This window comes from Cupressus sempervirens, chromosome 11, assembly GCF_028749045.1.
Source record: "Cupressus sempervirens isolate cs-2001-9-10 chromosome 11, ASM2874904v1, whole genome shotgun sequence".
In the NCBI taxonomy this organism is placed as follows: Eukaryota; Viridiplantae; Streptophyta; class Pinopsida; order Cupressales; family Cupressaceae; genus Cupressus; species Cupressus sempervirens.
The window spans coordinates 759,586,679-759,598,478 of NC_143128.1; positions in this window are offsets into that span (position 1 = coordinate 759,586,679).

The following is an 11,800-nucleotide window of genomic DNA, read 5'->3' on the forward strand; positions in this document are numbered from 1 at the left end:
AGCAATGTTCAAATCTGTATTTTTTGCTGAAGTGTCAAAAATTGATAGGAGGTTGTGTTTGCAATTGAATATCTTGCACCTAGCATTGTTTCATGGCTCACCACTTTGGGGATATTTAGTTTCCATACTAGAGAGCTTATATTTTAGATTTCAAGTCATTTTTAATCCATTTGAATAGGTTTTGAATCCCTCAAAGTTGGTCTTTTATTATTGTCATGCTGATGTGAAATGTTTAGAATTCTAGGAGGCCCTATTTGACTTGTTATAACTTTGACCCAATTGACCAAAATGCTAAAATTCCTATTGTATTGAATTTTAGAGCTCAAAGAATTACTATGTTTCAATTTTAAGCTTATGAAAAATCTATTTGATCTGTTATCGAATGCAATTCCAAATACAATTTGTAACTTTTTACTAGTGTCAAGAAGTGCAGATTGGTCAGTACCCCTTTTCATTATGTCATATCTTGAAATTCATGATAGGTGAGATAAAATGGATTGTATCACTATGTTTTACTCTAAAAATACTTTAAGTATACCAATTTTCAATTTTTGACAAATTCGTCTACACACTTTCCTAGGTCCATTCCATTCGCAAAAAATGCTTTTCTGCCATTACTTTCAATCTACAAATTTTGAGTAGCCTACTTTGACCGTTTTCCAAATGCATTCTATTATTCTTCATGAGTCCTAATCACAAATTTATACTCTCTTCATGGTAATGAACCAATGCCCTAGCTTTCGTTTCTCCAAGCATCAGTTACCCAATTTTCAAGAACGTGATTTGTTGTTTTCTGACATGTTTTCTTGCAAGTAGTTTTGAGAGGGAAACTTCAATAGTCAATATCTTTGGACTAAGAATTCTTCATGAGATGAGATTTTATAGGGTGAGAGTATGCGAAAAAGAGCATCAATAAGTTAGATCTTAGAGTTTGATTAGTTGTTTTTGTCAGTTTTTAAAGTCAGTCAGAGGACCTCGTGGTGCGAAATTGATAAGTTACAAAAAGAGGTGAAATGAGTTTTTGGTACCAGATGTTCTATGGATCAATTTGAGGATTCAGTAATTTGAAAACAAATTTTTTTCAGCCAGATCTGCTCTAGGGCCTGACTAGTTTCATCAGAGGGTGAAGTAACACTCACAAAATAAAAGAAAATATCTTGATAAGACACAATGGTTATGTTATTTAGAATATTCAGCATGCGGATCATTACCCAAGATTAAAGACACATATGAGATTTCCTAGGGATAATGGGGGGTGATTTCTTCATTAGTCAGTCTCGTTATGAGTGTGTAAATATTTAATAGATAATAAAGAATGAGATTGTACATATTCTCATGGCTAAAAAGCCAATTTTCTATGGAACATTTATGAAACACTTTTCCCTACTAAAAATCAACCAACAGATCCATTTCCTCCATGTAGCAACGCTTTATATCAACATAGCCTTTTGGTGTTTAAGTCTACGTGCCTTAATTGTGATATTTTTCACATATGTACTAAAATTCATATACTATTTGGAGGCAGTGAGAAGGGAGTAATGTCATCCAGTGAGAGTGAATTTATTCTTTGTACCATGGACTATCTGCATGTTCTTGACAATTGGGCTACCCGAATGCATCTTCATGAGCCTTGTTTTTGCATTGGAGCTCCATCCAATTTTCTTTCTATTCATTTCAGACCATTGACATCAGAGGAAACATAAGAAGAGCTCTCATGGCTGAGAGAAAATAAAATAGAGTAATCCATAGTAGATGTTGCCCAAATCCAGAGGCCCTAGGTTGAAGATGTTGAAGAAGGATAAAGCAATGACAAGAGGGAGGAACTCTGAGCAATAGGGAGTCCATGTCAAAGGAGCTCCACATATAAATTAAAAGAAACCTAGTGCTTTTGTATGAGCCAAGAAATACAGTCTAGTATGTTGTAGAACATACCATCATCTCCATGCCAAGGAAGGAAACTGTGACACATAAGGAAGAAAAGGGAAATCTGTAGACTTAAAGGAAAAGCCTCATCATATTTAGGCGAGTCGCAGGGCATGAAACAAAGGAATGCAAAGAGATCTACATGAGGAATCAATTTGTAGGAAGGTGGCATGCAAAGGAAAGGCAAGGTGAGGACTTGAGTTGTGGCATGCCAAAGTGTTAATTGTTAATTTGTTTGAAGAAAATCTACCCCTCCCCCCTTACCGCCAGTGTCCACAACTGAAAAGGAAGACATGATGGCTAAGAAAGAATCTACGGCATGAGAAAGGGATGTGAGATTAAAATTCCATAGAGATAACTCATGGTAGGTGGCTCTCTCTCCCAAAAATTGTCAAGTATTGCCAAATATGTTTCCATATGGAATTGTATCTCTATTTTCATGAAGTTTTTCTAGTTTTCCTTGATCAATCATGAGATGATGTAGAGCAGATAAAAAAAAACAAGGCTTTTAATCCCACATTGGCCGTGGGGAATTATATTCTAGTATTTAAATTAAAAACACTCACAAAGTATAATATATTCAAGACAAAAGCTTTTGAAGCCTCAAACCTACATTGTGGACCCAACCCGATCGGTGATAGCTAGAGGCAACCAAATTAATTTTGAACAAGCATGAAAATTAAGGAAGATGACATTAGTAATGTCTGAGCAATAGGATGGTGACATGTGCAAAATCAAAAAATTGGAAAAAGGAGTTGTGGGGCTCATCCAATGCTGTCAGCCTATCACCATTTGACATGTGGCATTCTAGGCTAGTCAGAATTTGACACATGGCTCACATGAATGACCCGGGAGGTATAAGGGGTATTTAATTTTTTAAAATATCTTCTCCTTCCAATTTTGAGAAGTTATGAGTGTTCAGTTTAAAATTTGAAAATTTTGAGTTTTCTATAGTTTATACTATAGAAATATTTTCAAATTTTCAAATTTTTGGCATTTTAATGTTGAAACACATAATTGGAACCTAAATTTTCAAATGGCTACCAAGGGGGTATTTTTTCCTAAAATATACACTCCAATATACCATTGGAACTAGGAGGAGAATATTTTTCCAAATATAAGGTCAGTTTTTGCACAGATATTCACCAATTTGCTCTATAAGAAAATTTGTATTTTTTGGGGCATTCTTAGTAGAATAGGTAGATTTCACCATTGAGCATCAAAATTGGTTAGGAGGTAGATATAAAAGCTTGTTGAAGCTTGAATGTGGAGAAAATTGATTATGATAAGTTTATTGTGCCTCTAGAAACCATTTAACTAATTTTTTTACCTTTGCCTTGATTTCAAATTTGGCATCAAAATTAGTTATATTTTTTTCAATCAAATATCTAAGATATTTTGTGCTTTTGAGTGCCAAAATGGTTAAGGATTTAATATGCAGTTACAAAGAGAGATTAGAGAGATGCTTTTAACTTCTAAGAGATATTTTCCAAGTGGACACATGTTAGATGCACAACAGATCTGGGAATTCACTCTCCTCTATATTATTCTCTTTCTCATTCTTTGTAGAGGTTCCATTTTTTGGGAGAAAAAGATTCAGTGCTATAATACCATTGGGGTTCTAGTTTTTCACCATGAGACCATTGGTTCTAGTTTTTTATATGTTTTCATGATTGTGATACTAGTTCCTTCAACACTTTATCTTGTAATGAGCAACACTAAGTTTTATATAGATAGTTCTCATTTGTAAGGTGATTTGTGAGTCATTTCTATACATCATTCATGTATTTTTTTCCAAGGAAAATGAATAAAACACAACAAGGGGTTTACATTCATTTTGAATCTTGTCTCTTGTTCATGGGTTTGTGAGTTCTTCTAATTTGTGAACCAAGAGCATAAATTAGGTTGTATTTTGTTTAAAAATTTATGTGGTTGAAATATTTTGCTTGTGGAACAAAGAGCCATGTAATTTCTTGATATTTATCACAGAGTTTGTAGACTTCATGATGGGATAGTTTGAGTACAAGATTCATTTTGATGTAGATGTCTATTCACAAGGTGAAAGATAGATCAAAGATCTTGATGTAGGATTTATGTCAAAGATTTCCAGAAGATGTATGGTTGTAATTCATGTAATTGCCCAATAGATAAGGCATTGATCAGCTGTAGGATCATTTAGTTTTGTTGCTCATATCTAGTCTTTCTATTTTCAACATATTAAATCATCTTTTCCCTTTATGTTGAAAGTTATTCAAAGGCTAACCATAACTCAGCTCATGAATTGCATTTTCTTGCATTTAGCTATTGCAGATCTATGTTATTGCATGAGTCACTAGGAGAAATAAGGGTTAAATCTACCATTAATAGATTCAAGAATATGTTTAGTACTGATACCATATAAATTGAATTTGAGGTCCACCCATCTAGGTTTTGTAAAGCCTGAAGTAGAAGAAGGGTCTAGCCTTATAGTTGGCCTAGTGTTTGAAATGGTATGTTGAAAATGGGAGATAGCTACCCCTAGATATATCTTGTTCTTATCAGGGTAATTTGATACCATATTTGTTTCAAAACACCAACAATGCATATGAAAATACCTTATATGTATGTGCACATGATAACTTGTTAGATGTAGGGGATGTCATTGAAGGGAAGCTTGCTACTATCTCAGTTCTTTCTCATGTTGGTGATTGTACTGCAATATGTTTTGATACTTCAAGAGATGAAGAGGAAAATAGTGAAAATAATATTGTTGATTCTATGCTTCCTTTTTATACTGAAAAATCTTGTAATGAATATCCTTATGGTAAGTTTACAATGTTCAAGGTTCCCTCTAATAGTATGTTAGATGAAGACAAATATTGTGATCAACATATTTTGGATCAACATTTTCAGAACAGTTTTTCAAACTTGGTAACTAAATAGTTTTTTTAGTGTGAAGAGTTTTTAGTGAATGATAAATATTACTTGATGAGTGATATAACTACAAAGAGGCAAGGATTAGCTTTTATGTACCCTTCATAGTTGGATACACAAGGTGAATTGCATTTTCTTGGCGTAGACAACTTGGTGAACAAAGTGGAATATGAATACTTTAGGTTTCCTCTTGATAGCATGCATCCATCATATATTCATGATGGTTCTCAGTTTGATTTTTATATTTAAGAGCATGCTGATATAAATTTTTTTAGCTAGCTAGATGAAGAAAGTCATTCAAGTTTTTATATGCACTATGAGAATGGTTTTGTTTCACCTAATCCACTAATGAGAAAATCTGATGTGTGTGGTGAAGTTGATGTAAATGATACTTATAGCTTACCTTAGAGAGACATAAATGAGATTCATGTGTTTGATAGAGGTAAGAATTTTTGAGAAGTTTCAGTGGCCCGGGGCCACTATCTTGTACAGTTAGAATAGATTAACTGTTTTCAATAAGTTGTTCGGAGAAATTTTTTTTGGAGTTCTCTTCTTCCTCTAGAGATCTAAATCCTTTCCATTCTCACAAGGGGCATGCATCCCTAGATAGAGCCATTGATGGGACTTAAAATTGCATTCATGTTTTGAGTACCATTCCAGAATTTTGAGTCACTTTGAGCCCTATAAATGCATTTTCTTGCTTGTGTACTCAGCTATTGTTTTAAGTCCTAAGGGTTGTTTTGTATTTATAACACCTTGAATTCAGCATATCCATGTGTTTTTTAATGATAAATTGACATTCTGAATCATTCTATGAAGTTCCATATTGGGCAATGTTCATTTCTACATTTTTGCCTATGTCAAATAGTGATAGGAGGCCTAGTTTTACTTTGAATATCTTCTACCTAGTAATGTTTCATGACTCATCACTTTGGGATTATCTATTATTCATATCAACAAACTTATGTTTCAATCTTTGAGTCATTTTAATATGTTTTGTCTAGGTTTTGAGTCCCTCAAAGTTGGTTATTTATCTCTGTCATGCTGATGCATATTTCTCAAAAATCTGGGAAGCCCTATTTGACCAATTATAACTTTGACCCAGTTGACCATACAGAGAAAATTCCTTTTACATGGAATTCTAGTGTTCACACACTTGCTTCACTCTAGATTTGAGCTTATGAAAAATCCATTTGATTATTTTTCAAACATGATCCTAAATACAATTTATAATTTTTACTGGTGCCATAAAATACAAATTGGTTGGTACCCTTGTTCATGATGTCATAACTCTAAATCTATCATTTCCTAGATCAAATGGTTTGTACCACTATGTTCTACTCCAAAAATACTTCAAGTATCTTAGCTTTCAAAGCCCAGTCATCTGTTTGGGTTAGTTCTTAAAGCTAGTCGACAGACCCTATTAGTAGAGAATCACAGTTTATAGATAAGATGTGAAATGAGTTTTAATGATCAATTGGTGGTCAAAATTAGTTCCAATCATTTCAAGAAGATCAATGTATCATTTTTTAATATCAGTTGTTTGAAAATGAAAAAAAATAAGCCAGACTCGCTTTGGGGTCCGACTAACTTCACCAAACTGATGACAATTAAGGAAATAAAGATATTTTAAAGAGGAATTATAATGACATTAATCATTATAGTACCTTAGTTGGAACATTAAAAAATCATTGCATTTGTAGAGGGTATAAGCTAGTTTTGGCAATAAAGATTATGTCAAATAAAATGTGTCATGAAGTCATATAATGAGATCATTCAATCTTTTTATAACATCATCTTGATACTTATTCAACAAGTCTACTAAGGAGTTTGTGTGCATAATTGGAGTTTGCAAAGCTAAGATTCCTTTGAAGATCATTTTTGGACTAGAACCTATAAAAGAGAATGATGGTTTTTGTTTCAATACTACCATACACCATAAGTTTTCCTCCTAATGTGTTTTATACTGAACCCACGGGCTCTCTTTGTATTGGAAAAATCAGTTATAAATATTGATCGAGACAAGGGTAGTCTCCATGCAAAATAGAGAAGCCCATGGTAGAGGCAACACCCACAATAAGGGAATGGAGCATCCATGATTGGTAAAGAGGGCTCCACCCAAGCCCACAATGTTAAGGGAGTAATAATCCACATGCAGGAAAGGGTGGAGTTAGCTCCAAGGAAATCTACAAGAAGTAGCCATAGTAGGGGAGCCGCCCATGCATCAATAGGAACAAATCTGTAGCTACAGGGGCATGTTCAAGAGAAAAAGTTTGTGGCAAGGGCAGAGCACCCATGACCATGTGCAGTTGGATTTGAAACAAGTTCCATGCAAGATAAAGATGTTGGAATTTACAAGTGAGAAGTATACTTCTAAGAAGGGGGGGTGAATCAGAAGTATAAAATGTTAAGCTATAAAATTTTTAACTGAAATCAATAAATGAAACATATCTAAATAACATGAAAGTAAAGGCATGCATGATAATAGATGAGACAATATTTGATCACCTAGAAACCCTCCAAAATGAGAAGGTAAAATTGGGGTGGGGATGATATCCACAACTTATCACTACAACAATAGTGTAACTTTTTAAGCTTACAAAGTTTGACCATCAACAATGGTCTGCCTTGTGAGAGGCCTACCCTATTAAAGACTCCAACACCCTATTAAAAGTCTACCTTTCTAAAGGATTTACAAAAAATTCACTTGGAATGTCACCCTATTAAAGAATTTACAAAATGGTTGTTAAACCAACCTATCTTCATAGAATTTTCATTCTACTAATACAATTGTTAGAGAGTATGGTAGAATGTGTTAACCTGATCACTTACAATCTTCAATTGCTGATTTTAGATTGCTATTCAATCCATACTAATATGATCCTCTCTGATCTAATGTGAAGCTATATGTAGCATTGATACTCTATTTTTCTTAACTAATCTTGTAATTCCTCTATTCTACTAAGTCACCTTGAATAACCTCTTCACCCTTTTCTTCTTCACTCTCTTTTCACTCTATCACCTCTCTATTCCACACTCAAATTATTTAACTTTTTCCTCCTTAATAGGTTTTTGTAACTTAGGGTTAGGTATGAATCTATGGCTAAGATTCATCCTTTTTGCCTCTTTACCATTCTAATTATTTGATTGGTTGCATGTAGATTACATAGGAAATATAATAGATTTGATCTTATCTCTAGGCTTCAAGATCTATCCATTAGCTATCATGCAACATGATTTACAACTGAGTCTAAGAAAGCACAAACTCATATGTCAATACTATGTCACTCAACACTTGTTGTTTACTGATGCTCAACATATATAGAAATTTTGGCTTGCTTGACACCTATAGTTCACTCGGCACATACACTTGCTCAACACTGTCTATTTGCTTGGCATTTGAATGACTCGACAATTATTGACTTTCTAACTTGGAACCTATTGCAACTTGGCACTTGTACATATATTATACTTGGCATATATTGCGAGCTTAGCATGAACTTAGCAAATAGCTTAAGTTTGTTGACACTCACTTGTCAAAACCATTTTGAGACCAACCATCTCCCCCGTTGACACGAGTGTCAAAAACACTTAACTATACATAATGTATCCAACTCCTTCAAGTATAATACCACTATTGTTCAGCATATATAAAAACTTCAAAAAATTGTTCAAAATTTTGTAAAGACCTATATACCTCAGAATTTGTAACTCCCCTTGAGTTGATGTGCCTTTTCTATATCCAAAAATTTCTCATGTTGGATTTCTCTCATGCTGATTCTAATGCTCTTTATCTATGCCTTGCCTTTTCATTCATTCTTTATTTGCTCTATTTTAACTCCACCTTTCACATATGCTCCCTTGCAGTTGTAATTTCCTTCTACTTCTTTTAGTTTCTCCTAGTTCATTTTCATTTGCATTGTCTCCCCCTCTATTTACTCTGTCCCTTAAAGTGTATCTCCCCATTTTTGACACTTATGTCAAAGGGTCTATACTATAATTGAGTATTTGGCCAAAAAGGATCTATTTACCTCCATTACTATCCTCAGAGTAGCATCCCAGTTCTATAGTGCAACTTCCAGTGATTTAATCTGGATGGCTGACTCTACTGCAAGGTGAACTAAGCCATCTAATGTAGAAAGACTGAGATCTTTCTTTAACACATTTTCTACATAGGCTAGTTCCTTTTGAAAAAATTCCATGTGTGGGGTTATTGTAGATTGTATTTGCACTAGCTTGGCCTTGATGTTTGTCTCATTTGTTGTCAATATAGCTAATTCCTTTTGAGTGTGAAGTGTAGTGTGAAAATGCTTCTCACTTTGAGCTGGATCTCTTGGTATTTGTGTAGCAGATAACTTCAAGCCTCTTTCCAAGCTCATAATCCTCTAGCTAGTTTCCTAAGTGAAGATGGAAAGATCACATAGCTATGTATACAATGAGAAAATGTTCTCAAGTACTTCCTTCACTTTTTAAATTTTATTAGCCAGTTCAACTTGTGAAAGTGCAATTTTAGTAGATATTTTCTCATTTACCTTCACCTGAAATTTCCTTTCTAACCATTCTAATAGTTTGGCATTTGTATCAAGGTCTTCATTTCACACCTGGTCCACTATGTTTGAAAGTTGTTCCATAATTGGCCTTATTTCATCAAGTGTTTGCAACCTAAAAGAATCTAGAAATATGTCCTTGATTTCATGTAAAGATTTCTTTTTCTTGTACTCATTTTTGAATATTTCCTACTTCTTTTTCCTCTCTAATTCCTCTTGCATTAGGTTGATTTTCTCAAGAGTAATATTGTCATACTCATATTTAGGGATGAGTATGTCTTCATCTAATGTAGGGTCTCCATAGTGAAGTATCCTAGCTACTCTTGTTGAGCTCAATCTTGGTGCAAATATTTGTAGTGGCATGGCATCAGTGCTCGAATTTTGAAGCATTGTGAGATCATTGTTGTAGGAAAATTTACCAATGTTTGTATTGCCTCTTGCTCCTTCTCCTTAGGACTTTCCTTGTCCTTTTTAGATCTTTCCTTATCAATTACTATGATTTGTGGGGGTCTTCCTTGTACCTATGTTGTAGAGATAGATGTATCTATCTATCTTGTTTTCTCCTTTTTAGGCTCTTTCTCCTCTTCATTTCACGTCTTTTGTTCAATCATCAAGACTTGAACTGTGGAGTCAACCTTTGCATATGTGTCTATTGCTGTTTTCATTGTTGGTTGTCCACTTGCAACTATAGGGATGTGAGAAGGTGCTTCTTGTGGATTCACCTTATCCCTTTTTATATCTGCTATAGCCTTTTGTAACTCTTCCACAGTGACCAAGACTAGATTTGTACACAATTGTACTTGCAATGTAGTTTGGTCAAGAATCTTTTTGAGATCCTCTACAGTTAACGGATTGATGTTCTGACCAGAGTTGTTAGGAACATCCTTTACAATTATTGTATCTATAGGTGTGGAGGTATCATGTGGCGAGCTCAAGGGTGGAAGTTGTGTGTCTTGCACACTCTGTTCTTGTTGCTACTCCTCAACACTTACGACTTTATCTGTCCTTTGTTGTGTCTCCTCCACTATTTTTTCAGCTTTTTCTTTCTCAGTTTCCTCATCTTTTTCTTTCTCCTCCTCTTCCTTATCATCCTTTCCCTCAAAGGGATCTTCTTCTCAAACTCAATAATGGTTAGACCATATATTAATTTCCACATCTTGGTGGATTTATTAACAACATCTTCAATGTTATTTTGAAGAATGTTGAAGGCTCTATATTTGGGAGAGAATTTGCTCCCATGCTTTTTGCTTGCCTTTGTGATATGACCTTTTGCTAGCTTAAAGCTAAGGTAGATTCTCTTATTTCCTTCTCCATATTTAGGTAGTAATTCCATTTATTTTCAATAATTGAATACAAATCTTCTGGTGTTGAATTTTCAAGTTCAAGTGGAGTTGTCTTTAACTTAGCTTTCATGGTGTAGATAGATTCTTCCACCATGTTTTGTTCCTCTCTACTCAACTTACCAAAATCAACACTTTTCAAGCCAATCAAGTCAGCATTACCCTTAATATTATCACAAATATTTTCCAAATCAGATTTAGATGCATGACTTACTACTCTAAATTGGCTTATGTTGACTTGGTCTTCTCTTCATCAGAGTTAGGTTGAGACACATATTTTCTTCTGAACTTTTTCTTTGTTGGCCCTTATTGCTCTACTACCTTCTTCTTCTCTTTTCTTTGCTCCTATGCATTTTGAGTAGTAGCTCTTGTAGTGGCTCTTGTTGTTGGAGTAGTAGGCTTAGCAAGGCTTGGTTTGACTATCTTCTTGCTCTTTGGCTTGGGTAGAGGCTGTGTGCTAGCCTTTCTCTTCTTGGGGTCAAGTTTTGGAGGTGCTTCCCTAGCTTGTTCCTCCTTGACACCTTCTTCCTCTATATCTTCTCCCATTCCTTGTGTCAAGGGAAGTGTTCCTTGATCCTATTCTCCTTCTTCCTCATCTTCTTCTTCATCATCCTCCTCACCCTCTATTGTTCCCTCACCAAATCTTGCTTTCAATTTCTTCACTAATCTATCTTTCTTTTTCAAAATTGATGTTGTCTTCAGTTCCATCTCAACCTTGGATTTGACAACATCATAAGTGCCAAAAGGTTTTGTACTTTTATCTATTTCCTCTGCAAGTAAAGTTTTTATTGACACTGAAGCTTCATCAATATTGATCTCATAACCAAGTGTCCTTAGCCATCTAACTCTTGGCATTGCAGCTTGAATATATGTATAATCAATGTCAACTAGAAACCAAATGTCATTGATGAGTTGCTCAACTAAGGAAATAGGTATCCTAAGCCTCTATTTCATAGACTTCTTAAAGTCTTCAAAATAGCTTGTCAAAATTGTTTCAAAATTTTCCCCCATCTACTTTATGTATTCATTGATTTGTATAGTAGCTGATCTTTTCCAACCTATCTTGCCAAAGGAAGG